Here is a 24868-nt window from a genome sequence, read left to right as displayed (position 1 = left end):
ATCCCCCTAATCCCCTTTTGACAGTTTCACTGTATGGAACCAGAGATTCTTTTTTTTTTTTTCCAGCTTCCCTCTACAGTGCTTGGATTACAGGTGTGAGCCATCAGGTCTGGACACTATGTACCTCCCCAGGTGCATTTTTAGTGGGACACTGACATGTGGTCAAGGCAAAAGGGGGCTGGCTTCTGTAGTTTACAGTCTAAGGCTCAAAAGGATTTGCAGCCGTGAACAAAATAAGCAAGTCAGATTTGATACATACTTAGAAGGTGACAGCACTATGATGGGCATTACAAAAAGCACAGCAGTTCTTGAGGGACTGGGAAGAGCTGCCCTAATTGGACTGCAGACTAAAGGACAAGGGAGAAAGAGGAATGTGATGCAAAGAACGGGGATAGGGGCTGCTGAATAGGAAACTAGATGTAAGTTGAGGTGTCAGATCAGAAGCCCTGGAGCCAGCAATATAGCTGGCAGGAACATCACAGCCTTTCATGACATAAAACACTGAAGGCAAAGATTGTGTACTGCTTGAAAGATCCAAGGGCATCTCCAAGCTGCCAGCATAGTCACTGAGTGATACAGTTTCCTAAAGCCTCTGTAGGCACCAAGTTGTCTTCCCCTGGAGACTAACCAACCAGCAACTATAACAAATGTTTTTGTTGTTGTTCTTTTGTTATTGAGGTCTCAGGGCTGTGGAGAGAGAAATGAGGAGGTTAAATATCCACAAGTCAGTAAGTCTGCTGTCAAGAAACCTCCAGGGAAGTTAGGAAGTCCATACAAGTACAAGGTGGCACAGTACCTGCACTACAGGAGACCTCCATGTAGTTAGTTGAGTGTGGTGGGATCCTGTAATCCCAGTACTCCTGAGGCTGAGGCAGAGAACTGGGAGTTCAAGGTCACAGTGGGCTACAAAGTAATTTGATGTCTCAAAAATAAAACAAAGCATGGGTTTAGTGAAGATATTATTAAACTAAGGAGGGTGTAGTAATCTCAGCACAAGGATTAGGATTTAGACTAATCTAGCTATCCATAGAAGACCTTACCTCAAATGAAAAAGATACAAAATCATATGTTAAATGTGCATCACAAAACACCTTAGATGCTCCTGGAGTGCTGATTATGACAGTTAGCTTCGGTACACTGAAGCACGGGAAGTGTGAACGCTAGCTGTCTCAAGAGTGAACAGTGGTCTGCAATATTTTGGTTTTTATTCCTCAAGGAACACGGAAGAAGTTTCCTGATTGCTAATAGAGAAATGTTAGTACATAAGACACACTCTCCAATTCCCCAAGTCATGATTCCCTAAAAGAGCTATACCCTAAACAGAAAGTAGGTCTAAGGGGAAAAGAGAAGACCAGCAACATAGCAACAACTAGATCTTTTCTGACTGGCTTGGGCTGGGAGATAAAAGCATCTCTGGGGAGTGTTCAGAGTGGCTTTAAGTCTCCATTACCCTTAAAAAAAAAAAAAAAAATTAACAAACAGAAAGAAGGCATACTCAGGAATAAAGTTCATAACAGGATAAAAAAGATATTGACAGGTCAATTACAGTATAGAAGTCCGGAAGTTCACGGTGTGAGATGCAGGGGTTGAAGAGATGGCTCAGCAGTTAAGAGCACTTGCTTTGCAATCATGAGGACTAAAATACTTTGCACCCAAGTAACAAACTGGGTATCCCCATAAACACTTCTACAAAACACTCTTGAATGCCTGCGCACATATACACCCCTCTTTTAAAAAAAGGGGGGGTTCAAAAATAGCTTAGTGGTTAAAAGCCTTTGCCGCTCTTGTTGAGGACCCCATTTTGATCCGCAGTACTCACATGTAAGCTCACAACTGTTTGTGTTCTCTTCTGGTTTCCCTGGGCACTATGCACTATGTGGTACACAGACATACATTCAGGCAAAACACAGACACACACACACACACACACACATACACACACACACACCTTAAAAAAAAAAAGACTAAGTGTGTGGCCCTGTGGTTAGCACATGCCTAGCATTCATAAATCCTGGCTTTGCTCCCTAATACCATAAAAATTTGTAAAACTATAGTTGAAAAAAAAATGTTAAACTATATAGGTTATAGTCACAAGAACCTGAGATGATATAACTATTAAAAAACATGAAACAAAGAAATAATTCACAAACATGACATTCAATAAAACAAACATAAGAACGAATACTAGAAAGATGGTTAAGAATCATGGTGTAGAATTTCAGCGCTGGTTCAATATGTAGTTCAATAGTAAATCACTTGCCTAACATGTGCAAGCTCCTAGGTTTGATTCCTAGCCTAGCAAAATAACTTAAGAAGACAAGACTTTTGTGTCCTCAGTTTCTTCAAAACGAAGTACTGTTCTAGGAATGTTTTCATGCTCCTCCCAAGTGTAGTGGATGAGATTACTTCAGATTATTCATTATTGTTGCTGCATATATTCAATTAAATGCTTTAAAAACTATCCTTTATAGCCTGCATGAAAAAACATGTTTTTGTCACAAGTGGTTTGTCCTTGCGACTGTACTCGATTCATATGATTCTTCTTAACCCTCAGAATAAATTGGCTGATGCTCTGAATAAAGTTAACTACTAATGAGAAGTCAGTCTGCCTCATTTATGAGCTCCACTCTCTCAGGTCTCACCATCTCTAGGGTGGTGACATTCCCTACCTAAAAAATTACAGAATAATTTAAATTTATCTGTAGCAAACATGCTACATTGCTAGTAGTTAGGTCACTCATACTGAGACTGGTGACCAGGTCAGGACAAAGAAAGGTTTCCATCCTTCTTGATAGCTAAAAATCTGTAAATACATATAGCTCAGATTATACTTTTATTAGTGTAACCCCCTTCTATGACTATGCTTAAGTAAACATGCAGCAATATTTTAATAATGAATATATCAAAACTGATTTTTCTTTCACTGATGTTTATTATCACACATACAGTCCAGCAGCCTAAAATAAAATAGCACAAGTTCAGGGTCAGAATGTAACTGTATTTAGTCCACAGTTTCTTTAATGTTTTTTTTTTTTTTTTTTAAAGTAAATGTTCAACATTTTTCCTTAAAAAAAAAAAATCACACTCATCTATTAGGTGCGTGATGGGATATATGTATGTTATAGTTTGCAATGGCAGTCAGAGGCAACTTTTGGGAGTCAGATCTCTTTCCAACATATGAGTTCCAAAGTCTACTAGAACTCAGGTCATTAGAATTGGGGCAAGCACCTTTATCCACAATGAGAAATCTTGCCAGCTTTTTTGCTTAATTAAAAAAAAAATTTATGCCTAGTGGTGGTGGCAGTGGTGCATGCCTTTAATCTCAGCACTGGGTGGCAGGAGGATCTCTGTGAGTTTGTGGCTAGTATGGTCTACAGAGTGAGTTCCAGGACAGCCAGGGCTACACAGAGAAACCTTGTGAAACAAAAGAAAACATAGAATTTCTTTTATTGAGGGTGTGTGTGTATATACTGAGTTAGGGCATGTGTATGCCACATATGGAAGGCAGACAACTTGAAAGATTTGGTTCTCACCTAAGGTCTTGCTTCACCAACCGCCCCCCTCCCCAAACCCATGGAGGCACCTTAGCCACAATATCTTGTTTTTGTTTGTTTGTTTTGGTCCCCTAATTTTATCAGTTTCTCTTCAGGAAGTAACAGAAAAGGTATCAATTTTTTCTTCAATGGCTAGTATTCTGGCTTATTTCTCAGGGGCATGTATTTCTCAGAAATGTGAAAATATGTATTTATGTTTTAGGTTAGTACTCGCAAGTACCAACAAAGTGAATAGACTGTATAAAAAACATCAAATGTGCTGCCGTAATTCCTGAGTTTAGAATTCTGCTCAGCCATGATTCAGGTTACCTTGGCTAAACTATTATTAACTCAACTTTTACCTGCTACTTTTACCTGTTTGTAGATTTTGGGGTAGGTGGAGTTTCTGTAAGTTGTGATGACACCTTCAGCAACTTAGCCTAGAGTAGATATCTTGCTGTTTGGATGCTAGCCATAAATGAGCACAATCACTAAATGAATGTATTTAGTATTAAGTGACATTCTATACTAATTTAATAAATATTGAAATAATCAGTACATACGTACACAGATAATAAAATAAAGAACACATTTAAAAAAAAAAAGAATGTATGTATGTCAGGAGAATAAAGCATATAGTAACAAATAAGTAGAACCATACAGTAAGTGAGTAGATTTCTACAGAAATGAAGCAGGCCATTCTTCAGACCTAGCAGACCAAACCTCCACTGCATTGAAAAGTCCAAGGTCCTGCTAACAGTCTGCTTTCTGGCTGCCTAGAGTTATGGCGCCCACCAGGGATGTTTTAGTTCAGAGAGTCCACTGGGCTTACTCTCATACCTGTTGTTAATGTAACCTCATTTAAAAACACTGCAAATAATGAAGCAAGAGTTTACTATAATGAAATTCTTAGGAAAGGCAAATAGCTTTAAAAATTATGTCAATAAGGAAAAACTATCTTTAAACTCTCAAAGAATACTATATTCTGTTCGTTTTAAAATTTCTTAAGTCTGGATCTACTTTAAAAAAAAAAAAAAGACACAATAAATTCTAGTTGCTATGTAAATCTGATTTACCTAAGAAAGCAAGTGGAACCTAATCATCAGACCTGTTTGGAGTGCGAAGCCCAAGGTCTCACTCAGTGCTCTACCCAGTCAGTAAGTGGCAGACATCAGAGCTTCGACTACAGTCTAGTAAGAGGACCTCGACCTTACATCCAGTGCCATCAGGCAGAAAAAGACAACTCTGTTTTATGAAGATAGGCTTGTGTATATGCAGTATCTTATTGGATGTACACTAAGTCATAGAGAATAGAAAAAAGGGATAGAGAGGGCATAGACAAATCCTGAATAACATGAATGCCAGCAACTGGTAAGGCTTGAACTCATCGATATCTGCCTGCCTCACCCTCTTGAGAACTAGGATTAAATGCATAAGCTACCACACTTGGACAAATCTAGCTTTTAAATGTAGGTTCAAACTCAGAACCTCATGCTTGTAAGGAAAGCACTTTATTACCTAAGAGATCTCTTCAGCTCACTAACTATAATTTCTGCTAGAAAACTTGAACCACACAAAGAGGGAAGGAAGATAAAAGACAATTAATTCATGATTCCAAACCAGAGGGAGGGATCAGTAAAAAAGGATGAGGAGTGTCCTCTATTGCAACCACAGGCAGACCTTACAAATCATGTGGATGAGTGGTGGTGGCAAACTTCAAAATTTGATAAAGAGGCTATCTAACTAGCAAATGAATAATGTACAAGGGCAAGAGCAGAGACCGTAAGAGCGAGCTTAAAAGTTTGGAAACAAACACAACTTCCAGAGGGAAGCAGGGTGAACGAACCTGAGTCCACAAAGAGGCAACACAGTGTGGAAGGCAGGGGGAGGTCTCTGGCCATGGTACTCAACAGGATTTCTAAGACACATAGTCAAAGAAAAAGCTTTTTTTTTTTTGGGCAGCTTTTGTATACACACTATGTGCCATAACTTGGGGCCCACAACAGTTCAATCTCAAATGTAATGGTGCACTTGAGGCCATCTCTTTTGCAAGAAAGCAAAACTGCAAAGTCTATTACATGGTCTAATTAATAAACATTTTCAAAAATAGAAGGCAGGCAGGTAGCATACCCAAGACCCTAGTAGTTCTATCTTCCCTGCCATGGGGGTGGTAGGGAAAAACAATGGAAAAAGGGACAACAGAAAGGGATCAGAGATAGAAGCCAAGCCAAGCCAAGAACATCTAAATACACTATAATTCAAAGCTTTATTTTTAGAACCATAAAAATCAGAACTGTAAAAAAAAAAAAAAAGTATAAAACAATCCATTTTCTTATTCTGATACTGGCTATGTATCCTAAAGATACACAAAGTTCTCTTATGCTTATTATACCCACATATGACATGGCAATCAAGTTTATATTCCTAAGAATCAAAATATTCAGAATAAGATATACAGTAAGGTAGAAACCCCATAAGTCATTTTTTGAACTGGAAATATCTATATGTCTTTTCATTCTGGTCTGGGGTACACTTCCTGTGTTTGCCTGCATGAAAAGCAATCTAGCGGCAGTTCGAACAATGCCCACTGGGCCAGGAGTCACTGAGACATGGCTCTAGGCCCGAAACAGATATAGACAGTACTGGTCATCTTGCTGTAGCAGAAAGCAAGAAGACATGGGGGATGAGAGATAGCTCAGTGGATATAAAAGCTTTGCCTCAAAAGAATGAGTTCTTTGAATTCCTAGAGCCCATGTAAAAGCCAGGCAGTTGTGGCAGTCACCTGTAATCACAGCACTGGGAAGGCAGAGATGGAATGGGGCAAGCCTCTTGGTTCAGTGAGAACTTCACTAACTTGGAGAGCAATCAAGGCTGATATCTGATGTCAAATTCAGGCCTTCATTTGTGCCCCATATGTGCACACTATAAACACAGGCATGTAAGCAAAACAACAAACAGGGCTGGAGAAATCCAAATGCTGGTTTATATATCTTTAACGCCAGTTCTAGGGGACTCAACACCCTCTTCTGGATTCTATAGGTACTGCATACACATGGTGTATTTATACACATTTTGTTTGTTTTTTTAAAGTAACAACAACCCCAAATTACCCCAAACCAACAACAAAAAGAAAGCAGCTTTAAGCAAGGAAGAGGGATGTCAACTTTGACAATACAAGTCTCTTAAAATGGTTACAATGGATTGACATACAACTACCTATATGTCAAAATTCTAAAGGTATGAGGCTCCAAAAAAACCACTTTTTACCTTTTTAAGTTGCTACTTTCAATGTATTTTCAACACTATTTTCTTTATTGCTTTTAGGACAAGCAAAACACACAGGAATTAGTTGTAAAAATTACAACTAATAAAGCTAGAGAGATAGCTCAGTGGATAAAGATTCCTGTTGCCAAGCCTGAGGACCTGAGTTTGATTCCTGGACTTACTTGGTTGAATGAGAGAACAGAATCCTGTGGGCTGTCCTCTGATCACCACATGCACACTGTAGCATGTGCATGAATTCACACACACAATAAATAAACTGTAAGAAAATAAAGTAAAAATCTAACTGATACATATACAAATGAAATTGCAAGTCTTTCTCCAAGCCGTAATTCATGGAACCTATTACTGTAAAAGATGAATTACAGAGATGGAAGATTCTCTTAGTTCAAGCAGCCTGGGCTGCTCTTGGGTAAGATTCCCATCTCAGGGCTGGATCAAGTTTAGCAATAATTCTTGCTTCTTTAGCAGAGTACTGAAGTTTGGTTCCTAGCATCTACAGCTGGTGGTTCAAAACCACCTGTAACACCACTTTCAGGGCATATGCTGCCCTCTATAGGCATCTTGCACTTGCAAGCACATAAACTTACCCACCCCCAATATAACAGATAAATATAAATAATTTAAAAACTACCATGTGGGTGCTGGGAATTGAACCAGCATCCCTGGCAAGAATGAGTGCTCTTAACCTCTGAGCATCCTCTTTTCAGCCACAAGCTCAAGTTTGCTGCCTAGCAGCTAGGTAAAACTAGGTGCGGTAGCAACTCCTGTAATCTCAACACTTGGATCAGAAGTTTAAGGTCATCCCACATTCCAGAGGCCATCTAGGTGATGTGAGACTCCATGCTTCAAAAGCAATGGACCAAACAAAAAGATCAAAGGTGTTGAGGATATAGCTCAAGTGGTAGAGTGCTGGCCTAGCATGCACACAACCCGGGTGGGTAAGCTAAATGATGGCTTTTTACACCAAGGGAAAAGGCGAGGGAGCCCCAGGAGCCTCCGTAAGGAGCTAGCCCAATGACCCTCTGACTAGCTCAGCAAGAGCCATTTCAGTTACAATCTTGTAATTTGAACAGCTGCAACAGGAAACCAATACGCCAATGAAACAATGGACCCAAGCAACAAGCAAAATGACTGTTAAGCCTATTAGATAACTGGCCGATATCACTGTCTGTATCCACTAACCTATCCTACATCAGACATCGTGTCTCCTGATCAATCAATAAACATTTAGCAGTGTCCATAAGGTGTTTGGTCCTCCTGGAAAAAAAAGTTAGAGGCAGTTGTGAGGTCCCTGATATGGGAAGCAGTGCCTACTCTGAACCACTGAGCCATCTCTCCAGCCCCATAAAATATTCTTCATTACCTTCAAAGAGGGGATTGGAAATACCTAAAATCAAGTAAGCTGTTTAAACCTAGGTTCCAGCTTTCAACTTACAGGAAATGTAAGCATGACAAAATCATGTTGAAGAACACAAAATGCAGTGTGCCAAATACAGAACGTTGACACCCACAGCACAGATGCCCTATACTTTCATAAACAAACTGTTTAAAGGGAACTTTTATAAAAAGGAAATATGTTTTTACAGATTTTCTAAGAGCCAGCTTAAGCTGGGTAGGAGGGTAGGGTAGGAAGGACCTCTGACCTTGATTCATACAAGCGAAGTATAAATATACTTTTTTGTGATATCTGATAAACTGAATACATAATACATTTTAGATATTAATAACATAAAACAATGGCTATGATTTAAGCCTCATATCTACTAAAGGTAATACACTAAAATATTAAGAAATGATATAAACTGCTTTGCTTTAAAATATTAAAAGCAAAAACCAACGTATAGAGAGACATGAAGAGATAAAACTGCAATATGCTGACAACTATTAAAAGCTAGATGGTAGTTTTTGAAATATTCTGGTTTTCTGTTTGTTTTTGTATAATTCAAGAATTTCCTAAGAAAAATACTTTTTAAGAAAAAGAGCAAAGAGCACTATTTATCAAAGCCTTCAGAATGTGATTAACGATGGACTTAGTGGGTAAAGCAAACCTGTGTTATAAGGAAGAACGAAAGCCTAGCCACCCATCAGACAAAAAACAAAAACAAAACAAAACAAAAAACCAACAGAAATACAACCTACTCGTCACTCTGAAAAAGATCAGCAACTCTAGTTTGACAAAAACAAAGAATACACATATAAACACACATACAGAAACACACAGAGAAAGAGAGAGAGAGAAAGAGGAGGGGAGGAAGGTAAGGAGGAAGAGGGAGAGGGAGAGGGAGAAGGTGGGGGAGGGAGAGAAAGAGAGAGAGAGAGAGAGAGAAATTACCTATGCCTGGTTCAGGAACAAGAACAGTGTTACAAACAGCAGTAATTATATCATCTAGTATCTCCTAAGGAAATAAGAGCTTCCTTCTCTCATGGGGGCCTTACTAATTATTTTGGTATCTCACTGGCAGTAATTGGGTTCTGAGCCCATTAAGGGACCAATAACTGTAGTGAAGGGGCCACAGCAAACCAACCAGCATCTACCTACACAGCTGAGCCATTCTATCCAAAACACACGGTTTCTACCTGGTGGAAAAGAGGGTTCCCTAGAGAAAAATAGGGCACACATGGTTCTGCCTCTCCCTACCCCAAACAAGGAGAGCACATTGCAAAGTGACTATCAACTCACACCATATAGAAACATGTAAAAATTTAAGTACGACACTAACCTACCAAATCAATCACAACTTAGGGAATAAAACATTAGAGCTTAGAGATCTATTCTACAGATGTAGAAATGATTTAATTACAGGAAATTTTATTTATAGCTTAAAGGAGTGTGAGCACACAGAGACTGACAGAGGATCATTTATTAAAAAAAGAAAAAAAAACAGAAATTGAAGAAAGTTTACACTGATGCCTTACTTTCTACAATTTGCTTAGGAAATGCCTACATGAACATATTTCCCAGAAGTAACATATATTATATTTAGTGAAAAGTTACAATTATACTAGCATGAGCAACAAAATCACAAGACGTTAACATCCAAGACTGGCAAACATGCAATCTAAGGAGATAGGAGATACAACTAAGCAACAAGACAAATAGCACTATCTGCAAATGACATGTCTAGAAAAACCTCTTGTACTGAAGTTCTGGGAGCCCTGAACAGAAGAGTTCAGATGGCTGGCAAAACCGAAGTTTTATGCATACCCAATAGAGTATGTATATATGTTGACAAGAAAACCCGGATAAAGGAGATGATGTCAAATCTTGGCCCAGGAAATTTTATCACAGAAGATGCTTGCTCTTCTCCAAGTTCATTATACGTGTCTTTGTAAGACAGGCAGAATAGTAAGAGAAAGAAGCAAGTTGTACAGAAAGAGGTAGAAATGGGGTATCCACTAGGAAGTTAGAAGAAGCAAAGTACAGTCTTTTCCCTAAAGACCAGAGGGGAGTAGTCCTGCTAGGTTTTAGAATAGTCTCCACATGTAATATATGTATGTGGTTGTTATTTGTGTACACGTACACACACACACACACACACACACACACACACACACACACACGAACACGTGTACATTCACACACAACTAAAAATTTTTTTAAAAAAGATGTAATGATACTCAAGACTTTTACTCATTTTGCCAAAGTTCCTGAAAGTAGCTAAAAATAAAAGATTATCAGAAAGTATCTACTTATCCAGGAGCAGACAGGATCAGTGCTCCAGAAGTTTGTGACCAGTGCTATGGACCCAAATACAGACTGTCCTGAATGACAGAAAGATGAAAAACTCAAAAACTGCTTACGGACTGACTGGCAAGCACATGACACAATCCAAGGGCCAAGGACTAAGGTAAGGGAACAACCATCAATCAGCAACGGCTAAAAGCGGAAATTACAGACATACACACTTCCTTGAAAGAGCATCCCTATCAAGACAGGATGCAGGACTTAGTGAATGAAGGCAAGTAAAACTACACGTTGGAATTCAAACATTTTACAGACTTATAAACGAATGATTAAGTTTTTTAATATCTTCAAACAATTTTCAACAGTCCAGTCAAGCAAAATTTACTATTGGAGCTAATCACTGAAATTTGATGGAGAAAAAAACACCTATTATTACATCAGCGCTTCATAGCCACAATCTGCATAAAGATCTGGGTGTAAAATTAACACTACACCTTGAAAAGATCTTCATTCAGAAGAACACCTTCCCTTCCTACCATTCAGGGCTCCTTTCTCACTTAATTAAGCAGAGCCCAAATATAGTGAGCCAAAGACAGGAAGGCAAGGACAGCAGCAGCAGCATCTGCACACTGAAAACATCACTCCACAACAATGCATCTTTCCCGTTTCACAGGGTCAAGGAGACAGTCTGGCTTCTGTTGATTTTCTTTAGTAACATCATCTTTTCTCCACCCTTGCACTTACCAATCTCAAAGCGATATGATGACAACCATTTCTGGAATCTGTGTAAGTTAAGGAAGCTCCTGACTGAGTTTTCTGCCTCTTAGTTTTGTCCCCAAAACTGCCAAGGAAAGCCCAGGAAGGCTAAGAGTCCTGTGTGAGGCCACCCTACAGTTCCATAGGGCTCACTGTGCAAGCAACAGAGGTAATGGAGAACGTTAGTCCTCTGGGGCTGGCATGTCGGCTCCCAGCAGAAGCAAATGTATCAAAATAGAAGCCTTGTTACAAAAGAAAAGAGGTGTTCTTCAAATTGATGTCTCACAAAAGATTTAAGTCAGGGCTGTAAAACCATCTAGTGAATTACCTTAAAAAAATTTTTTAAACCTAAAAAGCAAACACTATCCATAATTCCATTTGGATATTATGAATATTTTCTTTTATGTACATAGGTGATTGCAAGTATGTGTACACATACACATGATGGCCGAAGTCCAGAAAAAGGTATCGGATACCCTAGAAGTGGCTTCAGATGGTTGTGAGCTGCCATGAAGATGCTAAGAATCTGGAAGAACTGCCAGTACTCTTAATCACTGAGCCCTGAAATACTTATAGATATTTGACTGTTTATCACATAAGAGTAAAATTAGTAGCTAACCATGCATAACATAAGAACCCAACCCAGCCCATCTGACTTCATTCACAGTAACAGGAGGAGTCCCTGAGCTACACTCAGGCTTGAGTGCAAAATCTAACTAACAATAAGGGCACAGAGCAGCCAGGTCTATGAGGCACACCTGTAATCTCAGCTGCTCTAGAGGCTAAGGCAAGAGGACCCTGCCATGAAGATAAGTAAGACCCTGTCTTTTCCGGGGAGGGGAGGAGGGGTTGTATGTGGTTTGCTTGTATGTTTTTTTGTTTGACACAGGGTTTCACTATGGGGCTTGGGCTCACTCTAGACCAGGCTGGCAATCTCACAGAGATCCTCCTGCCTCTGGCTCAGAGAAGAATCTGGCTGGATTGTACATACATAAATAAATGCACACATGAATAAAATAAACAAATCAAAGAAAGAAAAGGGAAAAAGGTTGCTATGATGGCTATTCTCGGCTGTCATCTTAACCACATCTGGGATTAATTAATCCAAAAATGGAGGGCACACCTGTGAGGGATTTTTGCCTAATTCAAAACGGGCAGATCCATGTCTATTCTGGATCTGTGAGGTAGGAAGACACACCTTTAATCTAGATCATCTGAGCAGGGAAAGCCCACCTCTTATCTGGGCCACACCTTTTGCTGGAAGCCTATATAAAGGCAAGGAAAAAGAAAACTCTACTCTTTGCCTGTTTGGTCTTGAAAGTCCATTCCTACTGGCATTAGAGCCTACTTCCTCAGGATTCCAGCCTATACTGAAGATCAGCTGAGCCATCCAGCCTGATGGACTAAGCAACTGCTGTATTCTTGAACGTTCACAGCCAGCCACTGTTAGATTATCTGGACCATAGCCTGTAAATTCTGTAAGTCATTCTATATTTATTTATTATATACATAATATATGTAATTGCATATAATATTTATAGTACATAATTATATAATCATACTCGTTTATTATATGTATGTGTATACACACACACACACACACACACACACACACACACACACACACAGAGATTGATTCATTCTCTAAGTTCTGTTACTCTAGTGAACCCTGACTAATAACGTTGGGGACATAGTTAAAAGCTAAAGTGCTTGCCTTGCATGCTTGAAGTCTCAGGTTTGGTTCCCAGAACCACAAAACAAACAAGAAAAAAACCCAAACCTACAATATATGTTTCTACTCACACATATTTTATCAAGTCTGAAACATTATCAAGTAAGGCAGGCATTTAGAACCACACACTTTATACAGGAAAGGGACCCCTGAGAGAACATATCTACAAGTCATCTCTACCTTAATTTCAAAAAACAGCCAAACCAAACCTGTTTCAAAACTTTCTACTAGTTCTCTACTTGTGTAATTGTTTCTCTTTCCCCCCTTTCTTCTAACCTGTTGGTGGGCCTGTCAGAGCCCTTTCTTCTCCAGTTACCGCTTCCCCAAGGCCTCTGCATGGCAACCACTGTAGTAGTTATTTCCCTCCAGGCTTCAAACCTCCACTGGTTGGACTGCTCTGCAGGTGGTGCTGCCAAGGAACCCACAGGGGGCCATTTTCCCTCCCCGTGGAGCCCAGACATGTGTCTTTATCTGCTTGACTCCAGGTGAGAGTCAAGAATATCCCCAATTTCCACTAACTACATCCCAGCTGTGGAGATCAAGTATTGGGAAGAGAGTATCCCTTCGAGGTAATGCAAGTAGTACAGATGACAACACAAAAGGCCTGTATTTGGTTGAAGTCACTTTCCCATTTCTAAAGTAACCAGCTAGTTATAGCAGCTGCGAAAGGAGAGCATGTCTGTTCAGGACAACTTCAGATGGTCAGAGACTCCTTCAGCAGCTCAGCACTATGCAGACACACAAACCACTGCTCGATGGACCCAGCCAATCTGTGGTCCCTGCCTCCCCACCCAGCAAAAGGATGCCAGAGGGCAAAGGAATTATGCTAATGAAGGTGATCCACATAGAGAGTGAGTAAGAAATGAGAGAAGAGGCAGCACTTCTCTTGCTACAGAACATAGTCACACACTGTCAAGCCATACTGTTCCTAACAACCAAAGTACAGGGTCAAAGGACAGTGGGCTCTGAACACTTGAGTTCAGCCACAGAATGCACTGACATGTATACCTGGACCTCAAGAGTTTATTAAACCCAGGACAAGGTAAACCCCCAGAGAAAGCTGAGCACTGATGACTAGATTATTTTTAACATAGAGCAAATACTTTACCAGAGCTTGAAACTGGGATCTAGATCCCCAAAGTCCACTATAATTCAAAGTCAGTTAGAAGGAAAGTGTGCCAAACACAAATCAACAATATCCTTTTTATTCCCGCAAACATGTACTGGCATCCTTGAGAATTCAACTACCCAGCTAAGACATGAGGAACCCAGACAAGAAGATGTTCATCAGTGTTTTGTCCTTAGAGTAAGGGTGGCAGGATGTGGCTAGAATCGCTGGAGCTAGATCGCTGACAAGAGTCACACACACTAATACAGCAGGTAGTCTAGACTAGAAAGCCAATCTCTTGAAGGCAGCTACAAGCAGTCTTGACTCCAGTGTTAACCAGCAGCAGGTTGCTATAAAGGTGGGCTTTGGGTACAGGGTTGGCTCTAGGACTGAGATTTATTCATTCCTTACCAGAAACCTATTTATGAATATGTACTTGGTGAAAAATAAAGGTTTGCTGGTTGAGGGACACAGAACAATTCTACAATGGGTATTTTGGGACTGAAAATCCATCTTTATGCAAAGACCCGAGTGTCCTCACTCCTAGACTAGGAAAAAAAAAGGGTGGACATTTATCTTTTAACCTTGAACTTTAGAGAGATTCTGCAGCCACTCACTAGGTAACTGTGGCTTAATATTTATTTTTTTTTTAACTTCTAAAAGATAGGATGAGCTGGATGAGTGGGGGTATATACGTTTAATCCTGGCACTTGAGAGGTAGAGGCAGGCAGATCTCATGAGTTGAGGCCAGACTAGTATACAAAGTGAGGTCCAGAATGGCCAGGCCTACACAGAAAAATCCTGTCTCAGAAATAAAACAAAACAGAACAAGTGAGGGTGAAAACAAGAGAAATAAAAAAATGTCAAATCTGGATTCTCTGATTCTCTATACCTGTATCCTCTCCTGTACGTTTCAGAGTCACTGTGAGGATTAAGTGAATTTACACACATTGTTTAACCCAAACCCGGCATAGGTAAGCAGTGCAGATTTTTCTATTACCAAACATCATCTCCAGGACACTTGTACTGCAAGCAACACAGGACCAAATCATCCCTGCCACAGGCTTTACTCCGCCAGGCTCTACTACCTGAGGTTGAAAAATAGGGCTGGTAATTACAATATTTTACTAACTGAGCCTGTACGACAGGACTTTATAACCAAAGCTGCTGGTATTTGGATCAGACAATCTTTGGGAGGCTGTCCTATGCCCTGTAGAACCCCGACCATCCCTAGTTTTCACCAGTAGATTCAAGAAGCACCCATAAGTCGAGACTACCGATGGTCTCCAAGCACTGCCAGGCAGTCTCTGTAGACAATTTGTCCCAGCTGAGAATCAATACTAGGGATAAAGAAAGCAATGAATACAAGTTTTAGCAGGTAAGGTGGCTTTTTTTTTTTTTTTTTTTTTGGTCTTGTTATGTGGCTTAGGCTGACTGCAAACTCACAATCCTCCTGCCATCAGCCTCTCAAGTATAGGGATTACAGACGTCCATCACCATGTCTACCAAGTGAGGCTTTCTTATCATACAACCTGGCTGTTCTAGAACTCACTATGCAGGCCAAGCTGTCCTTGAACTCTCAGAAATCCTCTTGTCTCTGCCTCACTGGTACTAGGACTAAAGGCATGTGGCATCACTATGCCAGGCACAGTGAAATGGACCACAATGATGGATACAAGTGACTATCAATTCCATTTATCACTCTTAAAATGATAAATCTTAAATTAAAACTTGATGTCTAATGAATTGAGTTAATCAAATGCTCTGATTCCAGAGCTATAAAAACAAACCCTCCCAGGGACTAACTTCTTCACATTTAAACTGGAACAGCAAGGTCTGGGGAGATAGTCCATTCATTAAAGTGCTCGCCAGACGAGCATGAGAACCTCCATGTAGATCCCCAACGCCCACAAAAAAGCCAGACACAGCACACACACTTGAATTGGAGTGGGGAGACAGACAGGCTGACCCTAGGAGCTACATGGCACCAGTTTAGCACGTCTGTGAGATCCAGGTGCAGAGAGACACCCTGTCTCAAAAAAGCAGAACCTAGGCATTGTGGTGAACACTTTTAGTCCTAGCAAATTGTGAGGCAGAGGCAGGAGGATCTCTTGAATTCAAGGGTACCCTGGTCTACACAGAAAACTCCAGGCCACCCAAGAATACATAGTGAGATACTGTCAAACAAACAAACAAACAAACAAAACCAACCCCAAACCGGAGCCCACTACCAAAAGCCAAGCACTGTGGTCCTCACTTATAATCTCAGCACTCGGTCAGCAGTGCTTCACTGAGTCAAGAGAGCTCAAAACCCATCTGAGCTATGTAGTGAGCTCAAGGCCAGCATGGTCTATACAGCAAGACCCTTTCTCAAAACTAACAAAATATAACAGGCCCCAAACTAAAAGCAGGTCTTCCAGGGTCCACACCTCAAACTTCCATCCAGTCAGGTTTTAAGAAGCAAAGCCCAGCAGTCTGTACCTAAGATAGCAAACACTGTTGCATGCTTTCAGAGTCCACCTTTAGGAACTTCTGAGAACACATAGGGATAAAGGGCAAATCTGAGAGTAATTTCAGAAACTTTCTTGAAAAGAATTTGTAACAGTTGCTCACTGCCAAACTTTTGCTTTCTTCATCATCAACTTCCTACCTTTCATGGCTCCAGATGCAGCCTGCTGTTACAGCAAAGAGTCTCTATCTATCCTGAGAGTCTTCTGCCCACAGCGGGGCCTGGCTTGGGATAGGAGGGGCTACATTAACACTCAGTTTGGTTAATATTGGTAGAATTAATACATTGGTATGAATGTGTAGCTGTGATAGGAATAGTCAAGCAAGGGATGTAATATTACCATTAAGCAATACAATTCAACAGAACCATGTAAAAATCATCACTCTCCCAGATTCTTTCTCTTTGCTTTTCTTTTTTTCTTGGCTTTCTGAAACAGGGTCTCATTATGCAGCTCTGGCTGTCCTGGAACTAACTATGTATATCAGGCTGGCTTCAAACTAAGAGATCTGCCTGCCTTTACCTCCCCAGTGCTGGGATTAAAGGCATGAACCACTATGCCTGGCTCCAGGTTTATTAAATATCTCCAAAATCATTGTTCAATCTTTTCCAGATATTTTCTGTACATACATTAATAATGGCTTAAATAAAAACAAAATCTCATTATATACACCTACAATTTGCCACACCGATTTCTATATATAAAGAGGTCATGGTGTCTAAGACTTGTGCAACTCTAACTCATTAAATGGAGTAAACATAATAATAAATCCCCCACTGATGGAACTCCTGAGTAAACTGTACTTTTTTATGCCCCATAGAACTCAGAGATCCACCTGCCTCTGCCTCCCAAGTGCTGGGATTAAAGGTGTGCACTACCACACCTAACAAGCTTATATTTTTTGTTTTTTTGTTTTGTTTTTTTTTGTCTTGCTGTTAACTACCAAAAATGCTGAAAAGAAAATTCTTTGGCTGGCTGTAGTAGCTCGTATCTCTAATTTCAGCATTTGAAAACTGAGGCAGGAAGATCAAGCACTTGAGGCTGGCCTGGGCTACTTAGTGAGTTTCTCTGAAAAAGGAATGAAAGGAAGGAAAAGGAAGGTCTATGTTCAGTTGGGCCAGAACCTCCTTAGATCAAATTCCTGAAAAATACATTGTTTTCAGGCAATGCATCAATTTGCACTTCCAGAATGAACTGCCCTTCTAATGCCTTCAACTGTCCAGTTACATCCTGTGAACCAGCCTTGTCACCCTTGACAATAACTAAGATGATCGTATCTATTATTGCCAGTCTGATGTGGGAAAAATACAATTATAAGGTAATTGTAAGGCTGAAATTTCACTTAAGCTTCTCTGACATCTGAATTTTTATAAAAGACTTATTTTTGTTCTTTTAATTATGGTTACGTATGTGTGTGTAGGTATGCACACATGAATGCAGGTGCCCACAGAGGCCAGGAGGTTGGATACTCTAAGAAAAAGAAAGAAAGAATGGAAGGAAAAAAGGAAGGAAGGAACAAAGAAAAGAAAAGGAAGGAAGGAAGGAAGGAAGGAAGGAAGGAAGGAAGGAAGGAAGGAAGGGAGGGAGGAAGGAGTAGCCTTAAGCAAACAGTGCCTTTGGGGTAAAGAAAACTTAGAATATCTATAGGATATATATAGATATGGCACCCAGGAAAAAATATAGGAAGTTCTAAAATAGAAATACAAAGAGTAAAATAAGCTTTTAGACCAACACAGCAAAAAGGGCTGGGAGATAAATTTGAGAACATCTTCCAGAAAGAACATGAAAGCTGAAGGTACACAATGTCAATAAGGATTGTATAGTGTTACAAACTCGGTAAATAATGTATCATATATCCCAAAATCCTTGAGGGTAAACTTCAAATACTTTCATCACAAAACAAGTACTTGCTACAGTCAATGCGTATTAGCCATAGTGTATTACTGCACATTGTATCTAACCATAACATCACTTTGTACCCCCAAACATCAAATTCTGATCTTCCAATTTAGAATTTTAATTAGAGGTAGAAGATTTAGTTAAATTTTAGTGATAATTGAGAAGTACCAAGAGAACTCTTAAAAGAACAAGAAAGTATATGGGAAGAATTCAAAGTGATAAACTAAGAAAAATGCCCAGCAGAGACGAACATGAATTTCAGAGTGAAGAGGCCCAATGTGTAGGCAAGACACAGGATGAAAATAGCCCCTAAAGAAGTCCTGTTCTGTTCTGAACCTCAGAGAAAATCTTCTGTTTCACCAAAGAGAACATTTCAGGATAAAAGCTAAATGATAAAAGCTAAATGATGCCCCAAATTTCATGCAGGAAATAGCAGAAAAAACTTCCAGGTGCACAAGCTCTCACAACTACTGTATGACAAATACCAGAGGATGTGCCTCATCAATTCAAAGTAAAATAAAAGAAGTGCACATGGTTCCTGAAAACCAAGACACCATCACAGAGAATACTGGGAGCCACAGAAGACTCCAGGAACAGACAAAGAAAGTCACAGACACCAGAAGAGACTGACTAAAAATGAATGGGGTAGGATGTGCTGGAGAGATGGCTGAGAGGTTAGTTAAGAGCACTTGTTGCTCTTACAAAGGATCTGGGTGCAGTTTCTAGCACCCACATGGCCACTTACAATCCCCTGTAACTCCAGTTTCAAGGGATCAGATGCTCTCTTTCAGCCTCCACAGGCACCACACATACATGTATACTACATACAAACAAGCAGGCACACACTCATACACATATGTAAAATACAATAAACCTAAATGAAATGGGCAGAATACTACATTTCATCAGATAAAAAGAATAATGTTTACAAAATATTTCAACAACTGGGGGAGAATGTGGAATTGGAATTTCTAGACAAGAAAACTGAAAAAGTTCAACAAACAAGATATGTAATAACCTTACTCTACACCATTTGGCCTATTTGTGACTCACACTAGGCAGTAAAATATAAACGTTAAATACTAATCAAATTTAAACACCCACTCTAAGCAGTTACCAACCTGCCTTCGTAAAAATGATAGGAGTAGATGGAAAATCATAGAAATCCGAGAGCAGATCAAGTTTTTGTGTTTGGTCAGTTGGCTTTTTTCTGTGTAGACAGGGTTTCTCTGTGTAGCCTTGGCTGTCCTGGACTCGATTTGCTGAGCAGGCTGGCCTCAAACTCACCAAGATCCACCTGCTTCTGCCTCCCTGAGTGCAGGAATTACAGGCGTGTGCCACTGCACCTGACTCCCATCAACTCAGTTAAGAAACAATACATATAGCACTTGGGTGGCTAATAATAATAATATGTCAAGACATAATACGTCAAAAGCTCTTTCAAATTGGAAAATAAAGAGAATCTTCTAAGTGGGCCTCTACAGAGACTGGAACTGTAAATGGGGTAAGAATACTGGGCTCTTTGGCCTTTCTAGGATTTGACTTTTCAACTACATGAAGATATAAACTTGACTGTAAGTGAAATTTTAATTTTAAAATTCTTATCAGTACTAAGGAAAAGTAGTAAAGGCAACTGGGCATGGCTGTACACACCTGGAATCCTAGCACTTGGGGGGCAAAAAAACAAAAACAAAACAAAAAAACAAACAAATCAAGGGGACAGTAAGATGGCTCAGTGGCCAAATGCTCTTGCCACCTAGACTGATGACCTGGGACCTATGTGCTGAAAGGAAAAGAATTCTTGTAAGTTATCCTGACCTCCACACATACACTGTGGAATATACATATATATGGATGCACACAAGCCCCCCCATTAATAAAACGATAAAGCCACAAATGTATAAATGGATGTAATGAAAGTGAAAAAATAAAACAAATTAGTAAGGGAGAGTAGCTATGGTCAATGTAATGTTAATCAATTAACAATCAGAATCAAGATAAGCTCTGGAAAGTCAAGATGCCCAACTTGACTCAGAAGAATTTTTTGTTTGTTTGTTTTTTGTTTTTTTAACCTCTAATGATACACAGGAAACTCCAACATGTCTGGAATAACAATTCAATAGAGATCCCATCATTAAACTATTTATCACTCTAGAAATTAGAAAAAATAAACTCTGCTTTATCCCAAAATAACATGTAACCATTTCCTAAAATGTTATTTAAATGAAAGGGTTTCATTTTCTTGGTTTCTAAATGTAGACTGCTGTGCTTTTACAATTTAAGCAATTCATTATACTCTTCAGGGTTCTCCAGCTGTTTTTATTACTTGATCAATTCTTTCCACTTATCTTGGACTTCGTGTGACTATCACTTAGCAACTGAGAGGTATGACAGGTTTCGTACACAGCTTGTTATAGCTTAACTGAAAAGACAAATGCTTTCCAAGGACCACTTAATGGTGGAAAAAATGCACACTCAAGGGGGCATCACAACATATACTTGAAAAAATTTATGCTCTCACTTTTTGGTTGCTGGACATAATGTAATCAAGCTGGAAATGATCTGAAAACTTCCTGCTGACTGGCTTTCATAGTACTAGAAGATGCAGAGGCTACTTGGGAGTGGGGTACATCAAGGGTATCCTACACCCAATCCTGCTGCAGCATCAACCTGCCAGGGAAGATACATGTACTAGTGCAACAGTGGCACATGGTTGTAGAGATAACCAATTGCTTCTGGAGTCAACTGGGGGCTGTTCCACAGGAAAAAGTTCAGTCCTGATAAGGAGCTGACGATCACAGACCCTAGGGAGAAGCTTATTACTAATACTTTGCTAAACTAACCACGAATCCCAGCACTTGGGAGGCAGAGCCAGGCAGATCTCTTGAATTTGACACCAGCCTGGTCTACAGAGATAATTCCAGGACAGCCAGGGCTACACAGAGAAACCTTGCCTTCTCAAAAAAAAAAAAAAAAAGACAGACAAAAACAATAAAAACGAAAACAGTGTGTTGTCAAATGGCCTTTTAAATATTTATGCTTAGACTTGCAGATTAGTGCTGCCCTCACCCTTGGCCAGAGAAGTTTTCCTCTGGAGTAGTAAGCAGTTAATGAAACTAGTCATAACTAATTCTGAGATTGTGTATTGAGTGCTCAGCCCTAAATGGGACATCTACATCAGCCCCAGCCCACCCACAATAGCTCAGAGGACATCAGAAAAAGGGGCAGAATGAATGTAAGACCTGGAGGATGGGGAGGGGTACTGAGAAACGTTGTCAGAGCTTATCTGCTGCAGCTATGATTATCTGCACAAGATCAGATGAGTAAGATCAGTCAACACTCTCTAGCACGGCTAGACTCAGTGGGTTATTAAGAAACAAAAGGACAAAAGGAAAGTATTCAAAGTAGGGAGGGAGAAAGCATTAGGAGTACCTGGGTGGAGCAGAAGGGTGGAGCTGGGGATGCATTATGATCAACATGCACTGTTTACATGTATGAAATTGTCAAAGAACAAATAAAAGTATTCTACTTGAAAATATCAAGAGGGAGCTAGATGGCTTAATGATTAAGAGTGCTGATTGTTCTTTGAGAGGACCCAGGTTCTGTCCCCAATACCCACGTGATGGCTTACAACTGTTAAGTTCAGCAGTGAGGGATCTGATGCCTTCTGGCTTCTATGGGCACTGCACCTGTATGGCACACAAACATACATGCAAGCAGACCACCCACACACACCAAATAAAACTAAACACACAAACCCCAAAACATCAGGGGCCAGAAGGACGGCTCAGCAGCTAAGAGTGCTGCTGCTTTTGTACCCACATTGGGTGGCATACAATTGCCTACAACTGGAGCTCTAGGGGAATCCAATGCTGATGGGCCATTCCACAGAGACCTGCACTCACTCGTATGTTGTGTCTCTCATCACATTCAAAATTAAAAAATAATATCTTTTAGAAAACCCCAAAACAAAAAAAAAAAAAACCCAACAAAAAACAAGAGTTACTACCTATGGAAGAATTACCATACAAGCATATATAATACAGGCATGCACATTTCTATGTTCACACATGTCTGTGATGAATTAGCAGACCAATTTTCTTGTTGGGGGGTGTACATGAGTGTGCGTGTGTGTGGTATATGTGTGGGCGAATGGTTATGTGTATGTTCAAGAGACTTTCTTGAATACTGAAATTACAGGGGTGTGCCATCATGTCTTATTTTTACTTTATTTTCTACATATTTCTACATATACGAAACTTGAGGCCCAGTGTAGTGGCACATGACTTTAGCCCCAGCACTTGGGAGACAGAGGTTTGCCAGTTTAGTCCACATACAGAGTTCCAGACAACGAGGGGTGCAGAGAAAGACCCTGTGTTAAAAACAAACAAACAAGAGAGTAAAGAAATAAATCTAGAGTTGCAGATATTTATTGCCTGGTCAACCACCTTACTTAAAAATCTTTTTACCAACAGCTTCGATTAATTTCCCAATTAAGTAATTATATAATATGTAAAGAATGATCATTTTGCCTTTCTATCTTGCTTAGAGATTGTTTTATTTACTGAAGCATCATTTATAATTTTTTCTGAGACCATCTTTTGTCCAGGCTTCCTTGAACACAACATCTAGCTGAGAATAACTAAGCTTGAACTTTTGATCCTCCTGCCTCAACTGCCCAAGTGCTGAGATTACAGCTTTTTATCCTGTGCACACACACACATGCATACAAATGCATCCTGGGTGGATTAAATATGTGGAGATGGCCTACGTCAGCAAAGGCAGCCATGGACCGGTGACACCAAGAGATAAGAGTTTCAAAACAGAAAAAAAAAAAAAAAAAAGGTCACTGTTTGCCAGCTTACTTTGGATACACAGGAGTCTCTCAATGCAGCAGAAATGGTTCAAAACATTTGCTGAATTTGCCATGTGAAAGCTTTCATCAGTGAGACACAGAAAGGACATCCAACTGCAGTATATTATGAGCCAGGCCAACAGGCTATCACTAAAAAGTCTGACAGCCATGAAAAAAAAAGGACACAGGGAATAAGTCAAGAGAGATTAGACCTGACCAATGCCAGAGCACCTCCACTGTCTGGAAGCACTTGGGACTAGAACTTAACTAAGTGTGGCTACAATCCATCAAGAGTCTTACATTTTCTTTTGTCTATCCACACAGAGCTTCTAGAATCAAGTAATTATGAGAAGGCACAGTCACACACTGTAGCCCAAGCTGGCCTTGACTCTCTCATCTCCCTGCATCAGCATCCCCAGGTGCTAGAATTAGACATGTACTCCCCCCCCCCACACACCATTCCTGGTTTGTAGCTGTTTCCTTTCAAAGATTTCTTTTTATCTTATGTGACTGAGATTTGCCTACATGTATGTATTGACTCCATGTTTCTGCCTGGCACCCTAAGAGCCAGAGAGGATGTCGGATTCCTTGAAACTGGAGTTTTAGACAGATGTGAATGGCCACCTGGTTGCTGGGAACTGAACCCTGGTCCTCAGTAAAAGCAGTAAGTGCTCTTAACCACTGAGCTAATTCTCCAGCCAATGTAGCTGTTTTTTAAATCTAAAATTATAATATAGAGTGTTGGGTGCAGTGAGAAGAGTGAATTGGCTCTTTACCTTACTAAGGACAAACTTTTTCTGAGAACCGTAGCTCATTTAAATCAAACGATGGTAAATGTGCACTGTGTGTGTACACACATCTTCATTAGTCCCTGGTTTTGAAATACTACTCTTGAAGGAATAAGCTTCTTAATGATTAAATAGTTTTAAAACACACCCCAAATAGTATTTACCTGCACAGCTAAAAAGGACTTCTCTGACATCTTCATGATGAATACTTTATTAAAGCAAGGTCATTAATGACTCTAAAGAAGTCACTTCTTTGTTATTATATATAATAGAATTTTTTTAAACACAAAATGAGATTTTAAAAAGCTTGTTCCTGTGGGGTGCTCAGCCCTAAATGGGGCCACTATATCAACCAACATCTGTTCCCAGTGGAAGTCAGGGAACACTGCAAAAGGGGGTTAAAAAATAATGTAAGAGTCAGAGGATGGGGAGGAGCGCTGTGAAATACTGCCCGCTGGACAGGACATGGCCATTACAATCACAAACTCAGCAGTACAGTTAACTGCACAAGACAAAGCCAGTCAATCTCAGTATAGATGGGATGGGATGGAATGGGGCGGGGCGTCACGAAATGTCACACCAGCTAAAGAGCTATGGGCAATAGATGGCTGCTGAGTTGTGGTGGTATTACTTTTCTTACTGGTTGTGGTTGCTGGTAGGCTCACCATGCTCATGCAGAAAGCACTACTTGAACTCAATGGGTTATTTTAAAAAAGGGGA

General features: G+C 40.0%; 1 protein-coding gene across 2 annotated transcripts in view; it reads right to left on the bottom strand.

Annotated features, from left to right (window-relative positions):
- The window catches only part of Hdlbp (high density lipoprotein binding protein), a 63389-nt gene that overhangs the window by 35983 nt on the left and 2538 nt on the right, over positions 1-24868 (bottom strand). The gene's annotated exons all lie outside the window — the stretch shown is intronic.

Source organism: Psammomys obesus, unplaced genomic scaffold (assembly GCF_907164565.1).
Source record: "Psammomys obesus unplaced genomic scaffold, mPsaObe1.curated_primary_1811, whole genome shotgun sequence".
NCBI classification, from domain to species: domain Eukaryota; kingdom Metazoa; phylum Chordata; class Mammalia; order Rodentia; family Muridae; genus Psammomys; species Psammomys obesus.
Note: the sequence above shows the minus strand (reverse complement) of the source record. Positions and strands in the feature narration are given on the sequence as shown.